General features: G+C 40.5%; 1 protein-coding gene and 1 non-coding gene across 2 annotated transcripts in view; one reads left to right on the top strand and one right to left on the bottom strand.

Moving 5' to 3' along the window:
- The window catches only part of MOSMO (modulator of smoothened), a 90,995-nt gene that overhangs the window by 38,590 nt on the left and 39,442 nt on the right, over nucleotides 1-12,963 (bottom strand). The gene's annotated exons all lie outside the window — the stretch shown is intronic.
- On the top strand, nucleotides 6,053-6,185 carry LOC126031926 (small nucleolar RNA SNORA51). Its single transcript, XR_007503732.1, has one exon. It is a non-coding gene; the product is annotated as a small nucleolar RNA SNORA51 (small nucleolar RNA).

The raw sequence follows: 12,963 nt of genomic DNA, 5'->3' as shown, positions 1-12,963 counted from the left end.
GAGATAGCACAGCGGCGTTTGCCTTGCAAACAGCCAATCCAGGACCAAAGGTGGTTGGTTCGAATCCCGGTGTCCCATATGGTCCCCCGTGCCTGCCAGGAGCTATTTCTGAGCAGACAGCCAGGAGTAACCCCTGAGCACCGCCGGGTGTGACCCAAAAACCAAAAAAAAAAATAATAATAATAAAATAAAATTAAATTAAATTAAAAAGTAATTAACAATTAATCTTAATTTCAGACCCAGTGGTAAACCCTAATATCAATCTGTCTCCCAAATGGGTTTCATTTGTCAAACAAAAGGTTTTTTAATTAGGACTAGATAAGCCTAGTTCCCAAAGAAAGGTTCAAGCTACATGGTCTAAGACAACTTTGCTTTTGTTATTTCTAGGAAGCTTAGATGTTCACCTTCATTCCAAATGAAACAAAATGAGTTCTTTTAGGCTGTGTTTTTAGTCCACTACTTTGAGAGAACAGGAACAAAGAGCTTCAGAACAAATAGCTTGACCCATGCTTGGTAACTGCCAATTTTAAAAGACAGTTTAACTTTTTTAAGGTTAGTGGGAAAAAAAGTAAAGGATATAGGAAAAGGATTGTTCCTTTTTAGTATTCTATCTTTGGAGGGCTTCAATTCTATCAGTATTTAACCTACTGAATAACCTACCAGACTAGTGGATGCTTGGTGGCTGTAGCACTACTCATCAGAAGCAGTGGTGACTAACAAAGTGACTTAAATGCCGGGGTAGCTAGTACCAGAGCATAGCACTATTCATTGGTACGACAGCAAAGTTGGAAGTTCCAGAGAGCAACCAGATTTATTCTCCCTCAAAAACAGCTGGGAGAAGGTGAGAGAGAGACTACAGGAGACTGAAGTCTTATAGTAGTAACAGAAAGCATGAGTCAGCTAAAAACAGGTTACTTGTATAGAGCTTTCATCATTTTTACTAAAAATATGGAAAATAAGAGGGAAAGTCCTATCTTTATAAAGGCATATGGATTGATACTAAACTAAGTATTATATCATCCTTAATGAAGAAAAAATCTAATTAAGTCAATTTTTAAAAAAAATTCAAGGTATAATGGCTGAATTTTGTCTCATCATAGTGATGCCCAAATAAATATTTTGGGGAGATACAGACATATTCCGATCGCACAACACTAGTCTGACATCTGCAATATAAGGAGAAGCAAGGTGAGGCTTTGAGGACTAACAGTAAAATATTTGTCTATGATTATTATTATATTCCAGGGACTTACTTATTTAATCGAGGATAATTTGGCATGAGAATTAAATACAGAATCAACTAAAAGTGCTTTCATTTTACATGGTTTGGCAAAACTTGCAAAGTCACCACACAGAGAAATTATACTAGAATTTCTCCAGTCATCTCTCACAAATGATAAATGACTTTCTTTTTCTTCTATGTACACATTTTTAAAACTATGAGTATGTAGTATAAAACATGGCTACAAAACTTTAAGTTTGGTCTGGCGTGTTAATACACCTTGTAAAGCATGCAGCTGACCCAGTTCAATCTCAGCCATACCATATGGTTCTGAGCCCTGCTGGGAGTGAACCCTGGGGGCAGTCAGAAATAAACTCTGATCACAGCTGGGTATGCCCCCCAAAACAAATAAAAAATTTTAAAGTTACAAAAGGGTCTTGAACTATTTAGTTCCTTACCCTTGAAGCAACTGGTTGCATTTGTTAGTTGTTTTTACAGAGATCATTGTATGCTTAAACACAAACACATGTACAGCATGTGTGTTTTTTATTGGTGGTGGGGGTGAGTGGATTTGGGGACACAAAGCATGCAAGTGGTCATGGTGTTTTAATCCTAGACTCTTTGGCCCATGTATGTTAATTATTTCTAAGAGGCCCTCACAGGAGAAGGCCCGTGTAATGGACTGGTGGCAGAATTACCTACATGGTTACCTACGTGGTTACAAGTATGATCTCTGAGGCTGTAAGTTTGGTTTCCGGAACCGCCCACTTCAGACAAGCATATCCCCTGCAGCTCTGCAGGGCACCTCAGAATTCGGTCTCTGACCTATGGAACCAGGTGTGTTGGAGCACTGCAATCCAAGTTTGGCCACTCACCATGCACCACAACTAAGACAGGTGGCAACCACCGCAAGGAGTGTGACCCCTGGGGAACAGCCACAACTCAAGTACCGTATTTTTTCTACCAAAAAAAGAAATCAAAGTTCGGGTGCACGTTATAAACAAGGGCTAGGGTGGGTGGCAGTGGCGGCTGGTTCAACGAGGACGCAGGCGAATTGTGAGTTTGCACAGCGCCTTTCCCGAGCTGCAGCAGCACTGTATGCGAGGGCGAAGGGAAAAAAAAAAAAAAACTCAAGAAACCTGGCCTATCTCTCGTGACATCCTGGGTTAAAACATCATGGGAAGACATACCAAAAAAATGATCATCGGGAGTTTTTGGAAGACAGGCATCAGCAATCAACTGGACGGCACAGAAGACGACCTGCTGTGGAATTCAGACTCAGAAGAAAGCGAAGAAACTGGAGAAACAGATGTTCCTCCCAACTAGGACAATGATGAAAATTTAACTCAAGAAGAATGGGAACAACTCTTGAGTGTATCTGATGATGAATCTGACTTGGAAGCATTTTAAATAAATATCGTTACCGGTAATTTTATTTCGGTATTGTGTTTATACCAGTTTACGTTGTCAATAAATGATTTTTATCATGGCTGCACGTGTTCAACAATTTTTTCTATCAATAACAATGCTTGGTGTGAAACAAAAATTTATACCGATTTTTAATCGAAAATTAGGGGGTGCATGTTATACTGGAATAAATGCGGTACTAAACCCTGCTACTGTACACAAGCACTCAACTGAAAAAAAATGCTGCCATGACAGCAACAACATGATTGTGAAGAACTTTTACTGGGACCACAGAGATTTGGGGTTAGACAACTTAGCATGCCTGGAGCCTGTGTTGGTCTTATGCCAGGATACTTCATGGGTAAAGTCTCCCTGTTTTTAGGCCAAAGGTTTCTCCTTTCTATTTTCCCCCAAATTTTGCTGTGCCTATGCAAACAACAATTGCCATACCATACACACACCTTTTTTATTGTGCTTTTTTTTTTATCTCTTATCTTTAAAAAAAAAAAGAGAGTTTACTAAACCTTCTGCTATTATATGTTATTACTTTATTGGAGATACAATAACTTCCACAAATATACTTGCTACTGAGCTTTCTCTTCTTTCTTTTTTCTTCTCTTCCATTTTACTTTTCAGTATTTTTCTATTTTCTTTTTATTTTTCTCAATAACTTTGCTTTCCTTTATCTTGAAACAAATGTATTATAATCAGTTATGTCAACTATGTGATATATTTTCTTACATAAAAAATTTTTTAAAAAGTCTTCAATGTTTTGTTTCACTCTGATTTTGAAATTATATGGATGTTCTGACTGCCTGTTCAAATAAAAATATGGTATCTTCTAACTTGAAAAAAAAAGCTGCCATACCCAGTGAGTACTGAGCCAAGTGTGCAACTCCCCATCCTGACACATAAGCAGTAAAATCACAAGTATTAAAACTGAATGTTGGTGACTGTCACCGGTGTGTTTGTCCCCCAACCTCAGTCCCATCAATCTAATAACAGCAGAGTAGGGAGGGGGGGAATTAATGTAAAGAAGAAAAAGACCTATGTAGCCATGATAACATTATACATATTTCATCTTCCAAAAATTATTTCTATTAATTTTTAGTAAACAGTTAATTTTATTAATATAATTGGGAATAATTATAGAGTATATGTAAGGATAAAAAGCCATGATATGCTACGTATATGTCAGTTTAAGACTATAAATTTTTCATTGTTTTTTGAATTGAGGGTCACACCAAGTGCTCAAAGCTTACTCCTAGCAGGGGTTGGAGAACCATATGAGGTGCTGTGGGCTGAACCCAGGTCAGATGCAGGCAAGGAAAATGCACTGCCCTCTGTACTACCTGAGAACAGACACAGATGCTGAGTAATCGCTTACACAAAGACACTGAACCCAAGGAATTTGGCTCTAGACTCTGCTTGCTGATTCTTGCTATACTATATAATACTGCAGCAGCCACCAGAGAAAAGAAACACTTTTTACAACTCCCTTTAAGACAACTCAGTTCAGCTCCAAAGCACACAGTTAACCCCAGCTAGTTGTTAGTGCCTAGAGGGGCTAGATTGGTGGTGCAAGCGGTAGAGCATTTGCCTTAAGCGCAATAACCTAGGACAGACAGCGGTTGGATCTCCAGGTGTCCAATATGGTCCCCAGGCCAGGGGTGATTTCTGAGTGCATAGCCAGGAGCAACCCCTGAGTATCAACAGGTGTGGTCGTTTCCCCTCATCCCCCAAATCGGAGAAATAATAAAAAATTTCCCATTTAATAAATTCTCCAAATTGCAATTTTTATTTGTTTGGGGGTCACACCAGGCAATCAATGCTCAGTGGTTACCCCTGGCTCTGCATTCAGGAATCATTTCTGGCAGTGCTTGGGAATCTCATGGATCCAGAACTAAAACTATTGGCCTTGTCAAGGCAAGCCCTTTACCTGCTATACTAGCTCCCCAAACCCCAGGATGAATTTAATTACTGAACTGTGTTGAGTAATAAACAACCTGTTTCCAACTAGAAATCACTCATTAATCAATAGTCCTAACATAACCCTGGGTGTGGGTGACAAAAGCCCAGGAAGAGTGGGGGCACAGGGGAGATGACTATTTGATGACAGAAGAGATTTCTAGCAATGCAATGTGATATTTTTTTTTTTTTTGAAAAGGAGGTTGCTAGGCCAAATGAGTTCGGTAATCCCTGAATTAGACTATATCCTACCCAGAACAGCACAGTATTCAAAGGAGGATGGGGGATGGAGTAAGAGAATTGAAGACTTACATCTTAGTCAACTTAAGTCTCAGTTTCCATATTTGTAAATGGTGATATTTTTCTACAGCATTGTTGGAAGTATTTAGACAGTGTAAAATAAATACCACAGTGCCTATTCTTCCCCCACTTAAAATTTATCCCCAATTACTCAGCCCTGTAGAAAACCAAGCAATCTAGTTTCTCTTGAGTTAACATAGGATGCTGCATCTATTTGATATTAACTTCTGGTCCATAGGCAAAAATAATCTTCACAAGGCTAGTCAAAGAAATATAAATCTTTAAAATCATAGCATGCATCTTATGAATCGTTATCAAAACTCATTAAAAAAAACTGGGGCATCCAGAGGCAGGTGGGGATAGGGGTGGGAGGGATACTGGGGATATTGGTGGCAGGAAATGTTCACTAGTGAATGGCAGTATACAGTCTATGACTGAATCATGAACAATTTTGTATCTGCAGTGCTTAAATAAAATAATTTTATATATGTATAAAAAACTGGGCCAGAGAGATAGTATAGTGGGTAGCGTGCTTGCCTAGTACACAGGCTACCCAGGTTTCAATCCTCAGTTCCCTGAACCCTGAGAGGAATGAGTCCTGAACACCTCTAAGTGGCCCCAAAACAAAACAATTAAATAAAAATGCTTAAAAACAACAACAACAGGGGCCGGAGAGATAGCATGGAGGTAAGGTGTTTACCTTTCATGCAGAAGGTCATCGGTTCGAATCCCAGCATCCCATATGGTCCCCTGTGCCTGCCAGGGGCGGTTTCTGAGCATAGAGCCAGGAGTTACCCCTGAGCGCTGCTGGGTGTGACCCAAAAATCAAAAAAAAAAAAAACAACAACAACAACAACCCTGAAGAGTGTGGAAAAATGAATGTTCTAGCAAGTAACAAAACTATCTTTTGAGTTGAAAGTTAGATAAAGTTTAGCTACTTTATAACATATATAAAATATGTTAAGTTCATTATTTGCTAAAAAAAAATTTAAGAAAGGTACCACTTCCCTTTCTAGAGTACAGCCTGTCTAGAATACAGGCCTTTGTGGGGTGGGGAGGAAGGACACTTGGGATATTGGTCATGGGAATGTTGCAATGGTGAAGGATTTTATATATATATTAAAAAATAAAAAAAAAAAAAGAAAGAAAAGATAAGGTCTCCCAATTCTTACCATAGGCTGTGTTCTTTACACTGACTGTATAGAAAGAGGAGGTACAGTAAATGCACCCCACATACACCTCAACCCAGGCCCTTTGCCTGGTCTGTATTGTGAATTGGGGGACAAAAAAAAAAAAAAAAAGAAAGGTACCACTTACAGGAAATGGGGCTTGATGAAACCTTAAGAGAAGAAACATGCAAGCGGTAGGGCATTTGCTTTATGGGGCTAACCTAGGACAGATCGAGATGTGACCTCTCCCCCCACAGCCAGGAGTAACCCCTTAGCATCACCAGGTGTGGCCCCAAATGCAAAAAGAGAAGGGAGAGGGGAGAGAGGAGAGAGGAGAGAGGAGAGGAGAGGGGTAGAGAGGGAGAGAGAGAGAGAGGGAGGGAGGGGGGGAAAGGCAGAGAGAGAGAGGGAGAGGCAGAGAGGGAGAGGGAGAGGCACAGAGGGAGAGGCAGAGGGAGAGGCACAGAGGGAGAGGGAGAGGGAGAGGGAGAGAGGGAGAGAGGGAGAGAGGGAGAGAGGGAGAGAGAGAGAGAGAGAGAGAGAGAGAGAGAGAGAGAGAGAGAGAGAGAGAGAGAGACAGAGAGAGAGAGAGAGAGAGAGAGAGAGAGAGAGAGAGAGAGAGAGACATAGACGTGCTTGTTCTCCAGAGCTATCCTCTCTGAAAAACATCAGGTAACAGCTGCCTGGGTCATCTAAGTCTCTCCTCTGTCTCGAGTAAATCACTTGTGCTTAGAGTTACTGGCAAAAATAATCAATCCATCACTTGCACACTCCCTGAAAAACTTTCTTCTTTTTTTTTTTTTTTTTTTTGGTTTTTTGGACCACACTCATTTGATGCTCAGGGGTTACTCCTGGCTAAGCGCTCAGAAATTGCCCCTGGCTTGGGAGGACCATATGGACACCGGGGGATCCAATGGTGGTCCTTCCTTGGCTAGCGCTTGAAAGGCAGACACCTTACCTCTAGCACCACCATGCCGGCCCCCCTGAAAAACTTTCTGAAATTTAGCTTATCATCTCAAATTTGTCAATTATCTTGCAGTTTATTTTAAATAGGAATTTCTTCCAAGGTTTACCCCTACAGACTGAGGAGTGAAGACAAGTCAGGCACAAATCTCAGAACTTTCCTCCCAAAGACGAATACTCCCAACAAGTGTTATAATTTCAGATAAAATAGAAAGAAAATGTCTAAGGAAGTTATTAACCTTTAGTTAAAGAATTTCATAGTGGGGGTGGAGATGGCAAAGAACTTGTCTTCCATGTGGCTGTGAACCACATGGAATGTTCAAATAACCCTTGCACCGCAAAGGGTAGCCTGGGGCTTGTCAGTCATTCCTGTTTTTTGTTTTTGTTTTTGAGCCACAATCAGTGATGCTCAGGTGTTACTCCTGGCTATGCGCTCAGAAATCGCTCCTGACTTGGGGGACCATATGGGACGCCAGGGAATCGAACAACAGTCCATCCTAGGCTAGCAAGGGCAAGGCAGATAGATGCCTTACCCCTTGCGCCACTGTTCCGGCTCTCCCTTTTTAAACAAACAAACAAACAAACAAAAAAAAACAACATTATTTATTTATATAGGTTTTGGGGCCACACCCAGCAGCAGCTCTCAGGGATTACTCCTGGCAGGCTCAGGGACCATGTCTGATGCCGGAAATCGAACCCAGGTCCATTCTGGGTCAGCTATATGCAAGGCAAATGCCCTAGCTCTATGCTATTGCTCTGGACCCTAACTGTCAGTCATTCCTGAACCCTAATGTGACCCCAAGCCCCATCCCACCCAAAATGAAGTACTTCAAAATGGTCAACTTTCACCATATCTCCACACGGCTCAAAACACACACACACACACACACACACACACACACACACACACACACACACACACACACACACACACAGAACTTTAAGTCCTATAAGCCTCTAACTAGGACCTCTTGAGGACCCGAATATCTTCTCTTTTTGTAGACAGCTCTTCCTCTCCTATTCTCTATAGTACCTGCCTCAAACTTCCCATTCCTCAAATTTATTACCTAATCATATCCTTTTTATTGCTAACAATAAAATCAGTTCTCATAGAGAAAATATAAGCATCTGATGTAACCTCTTCCAACTTCCTAACACTGCTCCATCCTTGCTTCCTTTTCTCTTGTCACACAAGAATCTTTCTTCTTGAAATCTATAAACCTATTATGCTATCAACCCTCCAGTTTGGAACTACTAGGATCTTTACTCAGAATTCATCAATAACAATGCATCAATAACACCTTCCTCATAACTGATTCCTTATTATCATCAAAATAAGCCCAACTCTTCTGAGTCTAAAGATGACCCACTATGGGTCTCACAAACTTCTTGTCTCTTGTATAGGCCAAATTCTATTGCTTCTTACTTCACCTCCTAGAAATTCCTCAAACCACTCTGAATGAGACTTGTACACAAAACAAACACAAACAAATACAACACTCAAGTTTTCCAAAGGCCTTTACTTCTTCCTTGGCTCATACTAGTAACATTTCTTTCTTCTTGAAAACACTTTCTCATTTTCTTTTGATTTTCTTCTTGAGTCTTACTTTTTCTTCTACTTGTCTCTTGTAAATGTTAATAATTTTAGGATTCTGTCCAGTTCTGTTGTTATTATGAAGGATTATGAAGGAATAACTTTACTACTTGGTTTGTTCCTGGAAAGTATCATTCATACCTACAGCCTCAATGTGTATAGGAGGTAAGGCTGATCCGAGTTCAATTCCTGGCACCCCTGAGCCCCATCAGGAGTGATTCTTGAGTGCAGAGCCAGGAGTTAACCCTGATTAGTAGTGAATGTAGTCCCCCAAAATAACAAAACCCCTAAAATCTAAGGGTTCTGATGATGTTTCTTCATATCTTTAGTCCTAACCCAGTTTCTTTCAGATTTGCTTACTTTTTTTTTTTTTTTTTTTTTTTTGGTTTTTGGGTCATACCCAGCAGCACTCAGGGGTTACTCCTGGCTTTATGCTCAAAAATCACTCCTGGAAGGGTCAGAAGACGATATGGGATGCCAGTATTCGAACCTCCGTCCTTCTGTATGCAAGGCAAACGCCTTATATCTGTGCTATCTCTCCATTTACAATTTACCTACTTGGTATATATATTCTTGTTTGACAATCTCCTTAAATTCAAATTAGTCTAACTGGAATCAATATTTAAATTACCTCCTAGTACCCTCACAATCAAGTTTAAATGATAAATATAGGCTTAAAAATTTGTCAGAAAGAACCGGAGTAGGGCATTTGCCTTGCATGAGACCAACAGAGTTCGATCCCCAATATCCTATAAGTTCCCCTGACCCTGCCAGGGGTAATTTCTGAGAATAGAGCTTGGAGTAAAGCCCCAAACACTTCTGGCTGTGACCCCAAAACCAAAAAATAAATTTGTCAGAAGTTTTAGTGTCTTTTTTATTTGTTTGTTTTGGTTTTTGGGTCACACCTGGCAGTGTTCAGGGGCTACTCATGGCTCTAGGCTCAGAAATCGCTCCTGGCAGGCTCAGGGGACCAAATGGGATGCCGGCATTCGAACCAACGTCCTTCTGCATGCAAGGCAAATGCCCTACCTTCATGCTATCTCTCCGGCACCCAGAAGTTTTAATGTCTTAACAAAAGAAAGCAAACAAAACCAACTAAACATACAACTGGCCATGACTGTACTGGCACTCCTAAGGCAATTATCCCAGAAAAACGCAAACTTAGATTCATATGGAAGACAGTACCTGAATATTCAGAGCAGATTTATTCAAAACAGGCCAAATCTTTAATCAGTCCAGTTAAAAGAGGCAAGTTATAAAACTCTAATACTTTTATACCACACCATATTACGCAGTTATAATAATAATAAAGGCATGGCAGAGAGAGAGTACAGCAAGTAAGGAGCTTGCCTTGCATGGAGCTAACTGGGTTTGATCCTTGGCATCCCACATGGTCCTCCAGGAGGGATTCCTGACTGCAGAGCCAGGAATAACCACTAAACATCTCTGGGTATGGCTCCAACTCCCCCACCAGTAATAATAAAAAGAATTATAATACACAATTCGGATGTGTGATCCTGACTGTTGTGAACACAAAAAAACTACACAGGTAATTAAACTGCAGAACATTCTAAGATAAATACAAGTAGGTAGAAGCCAAAGAAAGGCAATCCAAACAAGTTTTGTGGAATATAACAACATGATTTTAAATTATAGTTTTGTGATTAGTTTTTTGTTTTGTTTTGTTTTGTTTTTGGTTTTTCGGGTCACACCCTGTGATGCTCAGGGGTTACTCCTGGCTGTCTGCTCAGAAATAACTCCTGGCAGGCACGGGGGACCATATGGGACACTGGGATTCGAACCAACCACCTTTGGTCCTGGATCTGCTGCTTGCAAGGCAAATGCCGCTGTGCTATCTCTCCGGGCCCGTGATTAGTTTTGTACTAATATAGTTCTACAAAAATATTACCTGGGCCAAAAAATATATATATATTACCTGGGGCTAGAAACAAATAAGTTTCCTCAATATGATAAATTGAACAGAAAAAAACAACTGATAAACTTAATGAAGACAAACTGAATGCTTTCTGCTTAAGATTAGAAATATAACAGGGGCCGGGCGGTGGTGCTGAAGGTAAGGTGCCTGCCTTGCCTGCGCTAGCTTTGGACGGACCGCGGTTCGATCCCCCGGTGTCCCATATGGTCCCCCAAGCCAGGAGTAACCCCTGAGCGTTACCGGGTGTGGCCCAAAAACCCAAAAAAAAAAAAGAAATATAACAAAAATATACAAAGGGCTACTTCTTTTTTTGTTTGTTTTTGGTTTTGGGCCACACCTGGTGATGCTCATGAGTTACTTCCTGGCTATGCGTTCAGATCGCTTCTGGCTTAGGGGACCATATGGGGTGCCTGGGGATCAAACCGTGGTCTGTCCTAGGTTAGCGGATGCAAGGCAGATGCCTTACCACTCTGTGCCACCGCTCTGGTCTCACAACGGGCTACTTCTACAGAAGTCAGCAAGGAACTGTCAAGGCAATTAGACTAGAAAAAAACACACTTAAATAGTATTAAATAAGCAACTTTTGTAGGATATATAAAACATAAAGTTTGGATTTCTATAATAGTAATAAATAGTCTTCTTTTTGTTTTGTTTTGTTTTGTTTTTTTGTTTTTGGGCCACACCCATTTGATGCTCAGGAGTTACTCCTGGCTAACCGCTCAGAAATTGCCCCAGGCTTGGGGGGACCATCTGGGACAATGAGGATCGAACCGTGGTCTGGTCCTTCCTTGGCTAGCGCTTGCAAGGCAGACACCTTACCTCCAGTGCCACCTCACCGGCCCCTGTAATGAATAGTCTTAAAGTTAAGATGGTAATATATTTATAGTAACAGCACAAAGAATTTAAAGACATAGTAGAAATAAATTAAAATTACAAAGTTAAGGACAGACTGTTGATTTCTTGTCCAGTGTTACTGAGCTCAAAATTTGTCATTTATTCCCAGAGAACAAGCAAAATGCTCTAAACACTGCATCTCCACTGCTCTTCTGAGCTCTATCAGAGAGAGAATTGGGTCATGGCCGGCTGTCAGCCGCCTCTCAGCTGGAGAAACGGGCAGCTGCAGAGACTGCAACTAAGTAGACAAGGAGAAACTTGGAGGGAACCTATATTTCCCTAAACTCTACCGAATGAATTCTTGGAAACTCTTAAGTAATAAATCTTGAAAGTTAAAAATTCCAGGGATCATCCCATAATTTTAACTCTAGGAACCCTACCAGATAGAAATAAGAGAGCAATCTCTTTTGTGCTTATTTGGGTTGGAGGGAGACTAGTACTAGGGAGACAGCTATTTTGAAACAAATGATGAGTACTCTATTCATAGTGAAAACAGACCTCAAAAGAAACTGACCAGAGCCTAGAGACTAAATGACTAGATTTTACCAGGACCTGTTGTTGGATTTAGAAAAAGGAAAACGAGCAAGTTCAACTTCCTTTATTTTGTTGCTGATTTTTCTTTTCTTTTCTTTTTTTTGTTTTGTTTTGTTTTGTTTTTGGCCTCCCAGTCATGGGTTATTCTAGGCTCTGCACTCAGGAATCACTCCAGGTAGTGCCCAGGGGAATATAGATGGGATGCCAAGGAAGGAACCATGTCAGCAATGTGCAAGACAAGTGCCTTCTCCACTGTACTTTAGCTCCTGTTGAGTGTAACTCTCTTTGGCCTTCCTGTTTCACCTAAGGATAGGGATCTGAGACACTTGTGAAGGCCACAGCTTAGCTATCCAGTCTTGCCAAAAAACCAAGATCTACTCCCTACTGAAACTTCTTTACAGTAATGACATATCTCAAAAAAACTCCACATTAGATCTTACTTGGTCTTTGGGACACACTCAAAAGTGCTCAGGGATCACTCCTGGCTGTGCACAGGGAAAATGGGGGTACTGGGGGCACGAAATGCACATTGGTGAATGGATGGGTGTTGTAACATTGTGTATGACTTATTTTCAATCATCAATTTTTTAGCTCTGTATCTCATGGTAATTCAATAAAAAAAAAGAAGCAAAAGTCTGAGTGTGATTAAGGAAAAATAACAGTTGTAGGTAAAGAAATAAATGGGTTTTGTTAATGAAGAAAATCCAGTATTATTACATTAACATCTTGAAAGCTGAATAACACCAGGCACTAAAGGGTAAAGCCATTTTTTCTGAAACCACCAGGCTTTTGAAACCTGAAAAAAATAAATGGAACTCTCCAAAGCTCAGAGATGTCGGATGCAGAGAGGTATTTGCATATACGATAATAGGCTGGGTGGCTGTCAGTTAACTAAATGTTTTAGAAATATACTCATATCTTAACTTATTGTTTTTTCGCTTTGTTTTGGTTTTTTTTTGGGGGGTGGCACACCCAG

This window comes from Suncus etruscus, chromosome 15 (genome assembly GCF_024139225.1).
Source record: "Suncus etruscus isolate mSunEtr1 chromosome 15, mSunEtr1.pri.cur, whole genome shotgun sequence".
Lineage (NCBI taxonomy): Eukaryota > Metazoa > Chordata > Mammalia > Eulipotyphla > Soricidae > Suncus > Suncus etruscus.
The sequence above is the reverse complement of the archived record's forward strand: the minus strand, read 5'-3'. Positions and strand labels throughout refer to the sequence as shown.